Consider the following 14,913-nt stretch of genomic DNA (forward strand, 5'->3'; position numbering starts at 1 on the left):
GCAGAGACGGACTGTGACCAAAAAACAAAAGCAATATAATATTCTTCTACTTATTAACTATACACACTTTTTCAATGTTATTTTTTTTACCCTCGTATTCATTATTTTTGTATTATTAATAAAATAAAATAAATTTATTTTCCTATTTACCATAAAAAAAAAAAGAACGTGCACTTTACATCAGCAGATATTTGAAATTAGAAAAGCGTACCAGGCTGGTCACGAAGTTGTAAATTACACTACATGCTTAAAAAAAAAACGTCGAAGCATTTTACTTCGATTAAGACATAGAAGCCAATACATTTTATTGTTTATTTATTAATGAAATATTCAAATTACACTACATACGTCGAAAAAAAAAATTTTACCCCGATTAAGACATAGAACCGATACTTTTTATTGTTCGTTTATTAATTAAATATTCAAGTTACGGGTAAGGGCGTGGTAGTCTTCATAACAAGAAGAATAATGACAATGTGCATTGTTCTTTTATTCTTCATTTAAAATTTTACAACAAATTAAGTATCTCGTATTTTTGCCATCTGCACAAAATAAATACTTTTCCTCCCATGCTCCTTAAAATTAAGTTTTTACTTACTATCTGTTTTCGAAAAGACATCGAAACATATTATCCTACACACTTGTAACATTACATGCATACGTCCGCTGCTGATAAATGTCTTTACTTATATCGAAGTGATGGCTGTAAACAGAGGGTGGGGATATGATGCCATGGTTATGCTTGAGTGGAGACAGGGGCATATGTCGTGACACAGCTTTTGGCGATCACTGTTCTTGAGGCTAGGTCTTGCAGATGTGTCGCTCTTTTATAGCTATTTTCACAGACTGGAATGACATTGGTTTTGAGTAGGTTAGTGGGAGCCGGGCTCCCTTCTTAGCCAAGGAGTCTGCTTCATTATTTCCATAGATTCAGCAGTATCCACTGTAGAGCAACTGTTTATTGTTTGCTGCAAGTTCTTTTAGCATATCTTGGCAGTCTTTTATTTCTATTGAATCAGGCCGGAAAGTTGACTAATTGACTGGATAGCCGTTCTAGAGTCAGAGAGGATAACAGCATTAGTACTGAATTTACCTAAGTGGACTGTGAATTGTTGTAATGCCACACTAATTGCTTAGACTTCCCCATCAAAGGCTGATGTATTCTGACCTAAAGGGATATAAAATGAAAACAGGCTAGGTACTATAGATTCCAGTTCCCGCATTCAAGTGTCCAGCCATTTTGGATCCATCAGTGTAGATGTGTAGCCAATTGGATCCTGGGTATCTGGTGTGCATGGTCTCAAGAGCTATGACCCTTAAACTTTCCTTGTCAGTCTGACTTTTAGTGAAAACTACCTCAAGGCCTATGGAGGATCTAACAGTGGTGATTTCAAGAGGGTTTTGCAGATTTAGTAATGGTTAGCTAGTTGTTTTTAGGAGCGAAATATTTATTTCGTTATATTGATATTTTCATAAAAGTAAAATTCGTTAAATTGAAATATTGTAACATTAAATTATTAATTCTTCCTGCTGTTTCTTTTTATCCTGTGGGAAGACTTTTCTATCCACCAATGGACTAAACATATTCTTGGATTTTATTTGATATGTTCCCCGTTGAACACTACAGGATCTTCTGTGATCTTCATGCTGTGAACTGCATAGTTTCAGTACTTAAAATCCTATTAGACTGGAGTGAATTCATCAGTAGAGGAAACCAAGTAGGGGGAAGTCTTGCAGTACCGACCGCTTAAGGTTTTTGGGTTATAAATAAGAAAACATTCAACTTTTTGACACACTCTTTTGGTATAATGTAAGTACATATATTATTGAACTCAATGGTAACTACAAAAAAAAAATCAGAAATTAATATTAATACAAAACATAAACAAATTAAATGTCCATAAAATCGATACAATCAGAAAATTGGCAAGCAGTACCGGTCACACATTACTTTCGACAAAAATCACATTCATACGTGTCAGATGTCTCAAGAATGCTGGCACAGGCTTCGTGAGCCCACATTTGGCATGAAGAATATTGGATCCAATCTTCGTCATGAGATTCCCTGCAAAAAATGCATGTAGTTTCCTCCTTTTCTTCATTTTTCTTAGTTGTCTTGAGCTTTTTGGGAAGAATTTTCCTGATAAGGGGCGTTTCCCACGCACTAGGCTCTTGACTTCTCTCTTCAGCTTTTCATTATTTTTTTCTTCTAGATATGTCTTGTAAGGACTGGATGTCAAAACCTCACTTCTTTCAGATTTTCGGCGTCGACTAACTTCTCGCTTCTTACTGGCATCTGGAATTGGGCTGAGCTGCTGAATTGTTTCCTTTACAACAGTGGTATCATTAGGCCTGTCAGTAGGAGTAGGCCTATTAGGACTAGTCTCATGAAGTAAACTTGCCTTAGGTGCAGAAGTCATGTCAGGGAATGGAAGCATAGGCCTAACTGTTGGGCTCTCAGTTTGATCCACGTTCGATTGAGCTTCACCTATGCTCTCTTTGGGAGCACCAATGAGGAGTATTTCATTCATGCGTTGTCGAGGAATGGTGGAATGTACTGACCCCCAGCATTCATACAGAATAATACAGTAACACTTCTTCCCCTTTCAGCCGAAGTCAGTTTACCTACTTGACAGTTCTGTTTCAGCGAAATAACTTTGAAATGTTTTTGTACAATAGTGACACTAGTTTCGTCACAGTTATAAATTTTATAGGGTGTGAATTGATATTTTTCCATTAGATTTGTAAGACTCTCAAAGAATCGATTGACTTGTGGCTTGTTAAACCCAATTGATCTATTAAGGCTTGTCGATTCAGGAGTTCGGAGAGACAAATTCGGGTGCCGTTTCATGAAATCATAATAAAATTGCTTACCAGAAGTCTTTTTGTCACAGTTGAATTGATGAGGAATTTTTAAGGCCTCAGCAAGTTGAAAAGCTAGATTCAAAAACTCTTTCCTTGTGAGTGGTAGTAATCTATCAGACAGATCTTTCACATGATTCAATAGAATTCCTTCGAATTCGGCATTGAACGTGGGTTTAAAACGGCAAAGTGCAGGAGTGAATGTAATTTCCTTACCTCTTTTTACGGCAGAAACACGATCAACCAACGTATTTTTGGGGATATTGTATATTTCAGCAGCTTTGCGGATAGAAAGTTGGCCTGTTAACACATTCTCTACAGCTTGTTTCATAGAATCTGGATGCCATTTTCCTTTGGAAGGTCTACTTATCACTGGAGGCATCATGAACGTCCTATAAAAATATTAAACGAACATAACTTACGTGTAAGAATATGACCGGTACTGCAAGATCAAGAGGTGACCGGTACTGGCTGATACACAGCGAAACATATAATATTTTTTTTCTATAGCACCATTATGTTATGTAACATGGATCATGCACAAAAGTAATTCATAAATCATGACTGAATCGAATGAAACAAGATTTATAACGATACTTACCGAATTGCCTTGGTGTCAGTCAATTTAGATTTAGTCGATTCGCACCACAGCAAACAGAAAAGTCTTTCAACGGACTTTGTAAACGAATGAATGTACATTTAAGTTTGAATTATTTACCAGTGATTATTGACTGTTAGAAGTAACGTACACTACATTTCGCGTCCTACTAATTGTTGTCGGTATTTAAATACACACACTGACAGGTACTGTATGCTGACCAGCGCTGCAAGACTTCCCCCTACCTTAGCTACCAACAGCTTTCTTTCCTTTCAGACAGAAGGAAATTATACAGGGTCTTTCATAAGTAATGGATTACTCGAAAAATTGGCAGATTTTTTTTTTTTTTTTTTTTACGATTTTTGACAGTGTTGCACATCTCTGCTAGCAAGAACCTTTCCTGGTGCCTTACACTCGATTTGGTTATGTGTTTGCCCGCCAGAAGTCTCCACTTTTCTATGTACAGATGAATGAAATTAGCGCTAAGAAATTTAAAACTTAGGGTTAGTGTTAAAAAACACAAATTACGATAAATTGTAATAAACTTACACTGATTATGGCTCACAACTACCCGGCCCCAGAACAATTTTCCTTCGAAATTATTCAAAACAACTTTACAGGGAGTTATACTTGAAAGCTTGATTTGCATAATACGCGTTACTGTACATTACAGAAAACCACAATTTAAGTCACACAGAGCTAGTGTGCACTCAATGTTGGTTGCTTGACGGTTGTCAGCCCACTTTGGATTGGTGTCTGGTAGAATTCCCAGGTACTCAGTTGGTAGAGCGTTGTACTTTAAACCAAAGGTCCCAGGTTCGATACCCGGCCCCGGATCAAGTTTTCCTCAAAATTATTCAAATCAACTTTACACGGAGTTATACCTGAAAGCTTGATTTGCAACTCTCAACATGTCTGCCGCCTCAAAGAATGCACAAATGCAAGTGATGGACCATCTCCTGCACTCTCAAAAGCATTTCAGGAGTAACTATCTGTATCGTGTGCATCCCCATAAAAAATCCAGTGAGTTACGCCTGGAGATCGTGGTGGCCAAGCAATTTGATCTGCGCGATTGATCCACCTGTTAAGAAACACTTCGTCAAGTAAGGTTCGAACATCCCGTGCATTCCGGTCATTGTTATATCAATGTAAACACGTATGGAATAGAAATGGCGCTTTCTGGTGGAAACATTTGTGACTATATCGATTTATTTTACAACATGATATGGTGAGATATTAGTTTGTGACATTGGAAGAAGTGATACAAGAGACTACAACCAAAAAGGTAAATGTAACGATTCATCATTCATACACGATACTCTTTAATAAATTTACAGGATTATTATAAAGTAACAGACATGGTTATTTAACATAATTTCAAAATAATTTTTTGAGCAATCAATATGAACTAAAGTCCACCGCTGTGGAGTAACGGTTAGCTTGCTTGACCGTGGACGAGCGAGTTCCGGTTCAAATCCTGGCTGGGATAAATTATCTGGTTGAGATTTTTTCCTGGGTTTTCCCTGAACCCAATAAGAGCAAATGTTGGGTAACTTACGGCGCTGGACCCTGGACTCATTTCATTGATATCACCATCTCATTCAGACGCTAGATAACCACATTAGTTGATAAAGCGTCGTAAAATAACCAATTAAAAATATTTATTAAACTTTCCCCTGGGGCCTATTTCATAAAAGTAATAATTTAATACCATTACTGAAAAAGTAATAACATTAAGTAATATTATTACTGTTCTGTTTCATAGAAGTAATAGTTAATAATATTATTTATTACTGTAAACGCTCATATTATTACTAAAATAAATAACAATATTACTAAAGTGTTTCATAAAGCAGCAAAGATAATTAAATTTATTAATAATATTAACGTTAGTTCCATGACTGTATTTTAAGTAATAGTTTAATAATTTGTAAAAAGTAAATGCCAATGTAGGGTTAGATTTTGAAGATAAAACCGTGAAAACATTTGAAATGGACAATTCTGACTCAAATAGTGATGAAGAGGGAGCGTTTGTCCGACGTCCAAGAAATTTTAGACAACGAATATCCTACAACCATATGCAAGAAAGTTATGAATATAATGAAATAGTTGACCTTTCAATTCGAGAACTTTTCGCAAAAAACTCTGTTTCTTCAAGTTATTTTCACGTCTTTTCCCCATTTTAAAAAGCATCAGAGACAAAATGAATTATTAACAAAGTCCCTCTCCATACTTACAAATACTTACAAACTGTCATAGGCGCCAATGTAGATGGACCAGGCTGAAATTGAAAACTATCTTATCTTATTGTAAAAGAGGAACAATTGGAAAGGGTGAAACCTAAATTAAATTCAATTACAGTATAGAACTGTTAGAAAGTAATTACTGTATATTTTACATTATTTTATGTTATTTGAATGATTGAACTTAACATTTTTTCCCTCCTTTCTCGTCATTTTTTAAATTATAATAATTGTTCAGAAATATATGCCTATGGGACATTTACATCACAAAATACAGTAATATTAATATTTTCTGTACCTATTGAAATGTTTTTTCAATGTATACTTGTGGCAACCTGAATCTATATACTCTTCACTAATTAACATTGTGAAGATCTTGGTGAGCCAAAATCTTTTGCAGACATATATCAACAAGTAGATCTATTACAAAATATATGGATTACTTTAAACCACCCCTATTGAGGGCATAAACTAAAATTAACTTACGAGATTTATAGGTACTGTATCTACAATTCCACATCACAATCTCTAAATAGAACATATTTGCATTTTGTATAGTCAGGTAACTACTTGAAAATACTACTTACAACATAATCAGCAATAAAAACCCATTAAGACAATTTCAGTATTTTTATTAATTTCGTCATAACATTAATCTTCTACAACATCCACACTTTCAAACTCAAACACGATATTTTCTAGGAGCGACTTCACCGCGTAAATACTTATGTCGTTATTGCATTACTTATTTATTTTTTTGGTAAAAGAGTAATTTTTATGTGTATTTATTTACGCTTGCACCAATAAATACTTGCGCAGTATTCCGAATTATAATGGAACTTGAAAATATCTTACGTAAGACGCTTTGCAGGGTCCACCAACCCTGTCGTTAACACTGTCCTTAAGGCTGCTACAATATTGTCATCAAAAGTTTTCACTGCTTAAAATTTTCATATGGTACTTCTTTAGATAACGAGGTGCAAGTTTTACACACGCGCGCGCACACACATGCTTCTGTCACTGATACACTGTTTTTGGAATTGCAAGCTTTACAACAGCAGAGACGTGAACAATTAGGAATGATAAATATCTGTTCACAATATTTTAGATGTATCATATTGTTTCTTTTACTCGTAAATCAACTGAATCAAAATAACAGAAACAATAACTTCGAGTTGCAGTGATTTACAATCTTATCTGAAATAAATTGTCTCCCAAACCTTCACACATATTACGATTTACTCTGTTGTTGCTATTAAAGATAGTACTTCAAAACTTATTTCATTCAACAACTGTTAACAGAGAGAAAAATATAAATAGCTGTAGAGTGCAGATCAACTTGATTATGTTTATCAGCCTTAACCTCAAATCATCTGGCTACTGTACGTATTTTATGATTCGTGCAAAACGTTTATGAAACATAATTTAGTCGGTTAATAAAATTGTTTTTATGACTGTAATAGCCTACTATTACTTAATATTATTAGTGTTTATGAAACAAGCCTGCACTTGCTATAATTATATTTTCGTCTGCCTTTATAGCAGACAATCAGCGAATGTGAATGTTTTCTGATGATTTGTACGTCGCTTCAAACAGCGAACGAACAACGACGTTTTGCTTCATCATTCGTTCGTTGTTCTTTCGCTAAGTGTGTACGCACCTTAAGTATCACCACTATCACACACAATCTAAGCACACTGAATAACATAGTCGTTGATACAGCGTCCTTAAATAACCACCTGAAAAAAATCAGCCATCTATTCCCTTTCTTTTATAGCCCTTGCACTTATCTGAAGGACGCAGTATTATTATTATTATTATTATTATTATTATTATTATTATTATTATTATTATTATCATCATCATCATCATTACTGTCATTATTATTATTATTATTATTATTATTATTATTATTATTATTATTATTATTATTGCTATGCTACCATTTTCGGCTAATCACTGTTGGCTAGTACATTAATACTGGAATTGATGAAGATAACGATGTTAATAATAATTTATTTGTTTATTAATATGTATGTGCCGTACAATAACAGACCAAATTGTCGTTCAGCACAATTTTAACAATGAGACAATACAGAAAGACAAGAATATTACATGAATATAAAATACAATGAATGTAAATGATAACGAGAATAATTAAATAAATACAATACTAAAGAAAAGACATAAATTAAAAAATAATGAGAACAAAATGACATACAATACCAATAAAGTAAATACTGTACATTAAATGGATCTAAACTCATTTCATGCAAATTTATTTTATGGTCATGCAGACCGGAGAAAGAGATTTTTTTTTAATCTAAATCCTTTCATAGGATTACGAAGACTGATGTTACTTAAGAAGGATTCACAATCAATTTCACCCTTAATGACCTTATAAAAAATAAATAATCAAGATATTGACGTCTGGCATATAGACTACAACAATTAAAATATTTGCAATTAATCTATAATTATAAACACAGGAATAGAGTAAAAATCGAAAAGTACAGAAGGAAATAAATTTTCTTTGAATATTTTCCAATTTAACCGAGTTGGTAGAAGTAATGGAATTCAAGACAACAAATACATATTCAAGTTTAATAGAGACATAGGAGTACAAAATAATAATAATAATAATAATAATAATAATAATAATAATAATAATAATAATAATAATAATCATAGTAATGATGATAATAATAATAGTAATGATAATAATAATAATAATGATAGTAATGATGATAATAATAATAACAATAATAATAATAATAATAATAATAATAGTAATAATAATAATAATAATAGTAATGATGATGATAATAATAATAATTATAATGATAGTAATGATGATGATGATAATAATAATAATAATAATAATAATAATAATAATAATAATAATAATAATAATAATAATAATACGGTTATAAGAAGTATGCACCGAGCGAGTCTATGCTATTTGGGAAGTCTCGGCTTCCAACCTCACGGCCAATCAATCTTACTGGGATTTTTCATGGTTTCCTTCAGTCAGAAAGACAAATTCCGGATTGGAAATTTACATGCCATGATTCATCACTGCCTCAATCACCAATATAAACGTTAATCAAAAATTAAACAATACAAGGGCCTACTGACATACCCAAAGATCCTATACGCGATATGATCACAAATGTTAAAGCGTGTATAAATAAACTTAAAAAGAAAAATATAATTAAGCCTGTATTAATAATAATAATAATAATAATAATAATAATATAATAATAATAATAATAATAATAATAATAATAATAATAATAATAATATTAAGCACTACAAAATAATTATCGCTGTTTGTCTTGCTGTTTTTAATCTCTGAAGAAAATCACGTCTTTCGTTTCCAAAAATATGTCCATATTCAGATTCATTATATTTTCATAATGTTGACTAATATTATTAATTCTGATGCTTGAAAACGACTTCAGGCATAGAGACATAATGAATTACCATTCTTCTCTATAAACAAACACTTTTTCTCCCACTGATATTGAAAATAACTTTTATACACTTTCGCCTGTTTTGCAAGCGGTCTGAAATTGGTAGAGTAACCACCACTGTGCTCAGATAACCGACGGACTCCAACTGGCTCCGGACTCCGGGAGTACAAGTGAGGAGTCTCAAGACTCATATCGGGCCGGTTGGCAAGCCTCAATAACTTAGAAAGCATGTTGGAAATATTCAGATTGTCAATTAATATAGGTAAACACAATATAATATTTGTTACTCAGTCAAATGACAAATCAATGTAAAATAATGACTTATATTATATGGTCATTAAGTTTTATATACATGAGCTACAAATTGCAAACGTTTTCGCCCATTCAGGCATCTTCAGGCACAATTATACAATATCTCAATATCAAACTATGTAGCTATTACATTGGTGGTAGATAAACTGTTTAAGATTAATGGTGTACAAAACATCTCCATAATTAAAATGTAATATTACAAGTCATAAATTAAAATAATGTTAAAAACCACGTAGTGTTGTAATTAAACTTCATAATATTCTGTGGAACTCTTGTTCAGCAGAGTCCAATGAGTGATGAATTATGTGTCGTTTGAACGTGGCAACTGTATAGATCACTATAAAACAATGTGTTAAAAACCACGTAGTGTTGTAATTAAACTTCATAATATTCTGTGGAACTCTTGTTCAGTAGAGTCCAAAGAGTGATGAATTATGTGTCGTTTGAACGTGGCAGCTGTATAGATCACCATAAAGCAATATGTTAAAAACCACGTAGTGTTGTAATTAAACTTCATAATATTCTGTGGAACTCTTGTTCAGTAGAGTCCAAAGAGTGATGAATTATGTGTCGTTTGAACGTGGCAGCTGTATAGATCACCATAAAGCAATATGTTAAAAACCACGTAGTGTTGTAATTAAACTTCATAATATTCTGTGGAACTCTTGTTCAGTAGAGTCCAAAGAGTGATGAATTATGTGTCGTTTGAACGTGGCAGCTGTATAGATCACCATAAAGCAATATGTTAAAAACCACGTAGTGTTGTAATTAAACTTCATAATATTCTGTGGAACTCTTGTTCAGTAGAGTCCAAAGAGTGATGAATTATGTGTCGTTTGAACGTGGCAGCTGTATAGATCACCATAAAGCAATATGTTAAAAACCACGTAGTGTTGTAATTAAACTTCATAATATTCTGTGGAACTCTTGTTCAGTAGAGTCCAATGAGTGATGAATTATGTGTCGTTTGAACGTGGCAACTGTATAGATCACCATAAAGCAATATGTTAAAAACCACGTAGTGTTGTAATTAAACTTCATAATATTCTGTGGAACTCTTGTTCAGTAGAGTCCAATAAGTGATGAATTATGTGTCGTTTGAACGTGGCAACTGTATAGATCACTATAAAACAATATGTTAAAAACCACGTAGTGTTGTAATTAAACTTCATAATATTCTGTGGAACTCTTGTTCAGTAGAGTCCAATAAGTGATGAATTATGTGTCGTTTGAACGTGGCAACTGTATAGATCACTATAAAACAATATGTTAAAAACCACGTAGTGTTGTAATTAAACTTCATAATATTCTGTGGAACTCTTGTTCAGTAGAGTCCAATGAGTGATGAATTATGTGTCGTTTGAACGTGGCAACTGTATAGATCACTATAAAATAATATGTTAAAACCACGTAGTGTTGTAATTAAACTTCATAATATTCTGTGGAACTCTTGTTCAGTAGAGTCCAATAAGTGATGAATTATGTGTCGTTTGAACGTGGCAACTGTATAGATCACTATAAAATAATATGTTAAAACCACGTAGTGTTGTAATTAAACTTCATAATATTCTGTGGAACTCTTGTTCAGTAGAGTCCAATAAGTGATGAATTATGTGTCGTTTGAACGTGGCAACTGTATAGATCACTATAAAACATCCTATGTTTGAAGCAGTTATGTAGACGTGAGACGACCTGCTTCAAACATATGATGTTTTATAGTGATCTATACAGTTGCCACGTTCAAACGACACATAATTCATCACTTATTGGACTCTACTGAACAAGAGTTCCACAGAATATTATGAAGTTTAATTACAACACTACGTGGTTTTTAACATTATTTTAATTTATGACTTGTAATATTACATTTTAATTATGGAGATGTTTTGTACACCATTAATCTTAAACAGTTTATCTACCAGCTACATAGTTTGATATTGAGATATTGTATAATTGTGCCTGAAGATGCCTGAATGGGCGAAAACGTTTGCAATTTGTAGCTCATGTATATAAAACTTAATGACCACATAATATAAGTCATTATTTTACATTGATTTGTCATTTGACTGAGTAACAAATATTATATTGTGTTTATCTATAAGCCTCAATAAGACTATACTGTATAAACATCCTGGCTTTAGTGATAACAAAGTACAGAAAAGAATATATTTTCTGCTTAGGGGCCTATGGGAAAGTATTTTCATAGCAGTTATTACACTGTGTATGAAGTGCGTACGTGCGTACCGTATATTCGACGTAGTCATTCCGGCGTCGCTGCAGCAATATGCTTCGCAGACCTCTTCGCGTCTTTTGCTTCGCTGTTATCGAAGATTTCCCTGCTCCGCGTCAGCCTAGCCCAACTTTCGCTCGATATCGTAGGTCAGTGCAGGAGCTTCCGGAGTACAAATATTGATCAGTGACATTCCTGATAGTTTTCCTTCCCTGTTACCGCAGTTTCCTCCATTGCTGCGATCGAGGCGGACGTGCTGTGAATTCCTCGGTCCGGAGCTGCCACCTCTTCGGCAGTTCTGGCGCCCCGGCACCTCCGGTCTGCTCTGGGAGTCGCTATGCCCCGACTCGTGTTTCCAGCGAGCCACACGCATGTTTGATTGGTTTGTGGTCCTGTCCACCCACCCACCGGACCTGCTCCGCCTCTGATCACGCACCCGAGGGGTGAGTCGCCCCGGCACACCTGACACATGGTCTCCCGACTAGGGTCGGAGTTGCGTTGCGGGTAGCAGGAGAACAGGAGCGCTTGGAGCCAGCGAGTCTCACGTATAGCGGAGGCCTCCCGCGGGCGTCTCCTCGCAGCGTCTGACTCCCTGATCAAAGGCGGGCAGACTTGCTCTCATCATTCCTCACTTGGTTTCGTCCGCCCGCCGTCGTCGGCGATGATGCATACGACAGAGCAGTGTTTCTCAACCGGTGGGTCGCGACCCGGACAATGTGTCGGGGGTCGCCGTGTTATTTTTGTATAAATAAATAAATGCAATAAGCCATAAAAATAGCACAAATACATAATTTCGAGGGAAAAATTGTTCCGGAGCCGGGTATCGAACCCGGGACCCTTGGTTTAACGTACCAACGCTCTACCACTGAGCTACTCGGGAACAGAAAACCACAATTTAAGTCACACGGAGTTAGTGTGCACTCGAAGTTGATTGCTTGACGGTTGTCAGCCCACTTTGAGGTCTGTGGATATAGAAAGAAAAATTGGATCGGTGTCGGTTAGAGTTCCCGGGTAGCTCAGTGGTAGAGCGTTGGTACGTTAAACCAAAGGTCCCGGGTTCGATACCCGGCTCCGGAACAATTTTTCCCTCGAAATTATTCAAATCAACTTTACAGGGAATTATACCTGAAATCTTGATTTGCAGCACAAATACAATTTATAAGGAACATTTATTTCATTTTGTGTGGCTGTTAAGCCACAAAAGTTAGTGTGAAACTTGACACTGTTTTATTTGAACTATTTTTTTTTATGTCTGGTTCAAATTTTGTAACACATAATAAGATCGTTTTCAAGAGACAATCTGTTTCTTGCTTTTGTTTTTATGTTGATTGATCATTGCAGAAAACCCGATCTCGCAGAGGTATTATCGCCGCGGCCTCATGCTTAACATGTCGGCATCATACAATAATCGAAAAAATCGAAAAATCGAAAGAGAATTGGAGGACAAATTTAAAAGGTACGCAAAACGCGTCCTTGCAAGGGGTTGGGGGCTGTTCAAAACTAAAAATGTGAGCTCCAAGCCTGTTGGCCACTAGTCTCACTCCGGGTTACGCTGCTCCACTGAAGGAGTTCTAGAAAATTTTGAAGGGGAAGCCGAAATTGGACGTAACCTCTTAGGTACCACATACGCGAGGGGGACTGAGATTTGATCAAGTAATCACGGAACGGGGCGAGGAGGAGATGGCTGGTGTTTGGTCATACAATAAGGTGCGGTGTGCTTTTAAAACAGGCGTCTCAAGGCCAACGCATGAAAGTTGTTACAGAGAGCAAATGTTGATAGCGTAGTCAGCTGAAAAGATAAGCGCAATACCCGAAGATAGCCGATGGCTGATTCATATTACAAGCATGAGCGAGCTAAGTTGTAACTGTCGCGGGAGAAATGCCACAAAGCTGCACTTTTGAGTTGTACTGTCACAATACACGGTTATTTTCTGAAGGAATAAAATTTCTTAAGTAGTTTGCAATACTAATAATAATAATAATAATAATAATAATAATAATAATAATAAATCTATATATATATAATTTGAACTGGTAATGGAAATTACGGGAAAACGGCTGAACGGATTTTAATAAATGGCCCCTCATTTTGAAGCTTGGAACCCAAAGTTTTTCGGAAAAGTTGTAGTTTTCAGTGAAATGTCAATTTTCCTACATAATTTTTCTATTTTCCAAAATCCATCTGTTGTCAGTTTTGAGAACTAATTTTATCGAATCACGGCCGACTTGATTGAATTTCGGAACAAAACACACACTACAATAAACAATAGGCTATTACACGAAGGCCATGACCTGCAGGATTGCCGACATATTTAGAGCTCAATTCAATTTGTTATTAAAAACTCATTCTGCAGTGTATAATAATTTTCTCAGTACAGCTGTGTATTGGATATTCAAATCTACGAAACTTGAGGTGGTTTGATGACATTATCATTAGAAATGAAATATTATTATAGTTAATATCATGATGCGTCTATTTTTCATTAATTGTACATAATATTGATGCTATATTGATGACATGAAAGTGAAACGTTTTGAGGTTATGTAAGTAAATGTAGAGAATATCTTAATTTAGATCTTCATTTCTATAATTTACTGAGTGGCTGCTATATATAACTACAAAACTTAAGATAATAATATTGTTATTAAAAATCAAATATTTTTACACTTATTAACCCAGTGGGGTTGGGTCTTTTTCATATACTTAATGGCGGTGTAGTGTAGATATTGATATGTGTCATTGTCTTCAGTATTGGCTCGAGAGAGCGCAAAAATTACAGTTCCTAAGGAAAGATCAAAAGGTATTACTTACTGATAAAATAAGAGGCCTAGAAAATTTTGTAGTCTCCAGATTATTTCAGCAAGATCTCTTAGTAGAATAAAATGATTTTACGCTCTACATTTCAAGTTCTACATGCAGCAGCTATACGAAAATGCTATTGTTCGAAAGCTTAGCAAACCTGACATTTTTTTAACTTTCGCCTACAATCCACAATGACCTGAAATAGCTACTGCTATCGTCCTGACATTGATAGTTGCGTTTTCGCGTTGAAACTCAAAAACTGAAGTTGGATAGGTTCAAGAAAAAGTATTTGGCCTAAAAAAAATCCATTCAGAGTGAGTATGTTTCATTATTATGGAAGCAAATAACTATCAAAAAGACAAGTATTCTTCATTGAAAATAAATCTGA

This window comes from Periplaneta americana, chromosome 12 (genome assembly GCF_040183065.1).
Source record: "Periplaneta americana isolate PAMFEO1 chromosome 12, P.americana_PAMFEO1_priV1, whole genome shotgun sequence".
Lineage (NCBI taxonomy): Eukaryota > Metazoa > Arthropoda > Insecta > Blattodea > Blattidae > Periplaneta > Periplaneta americana.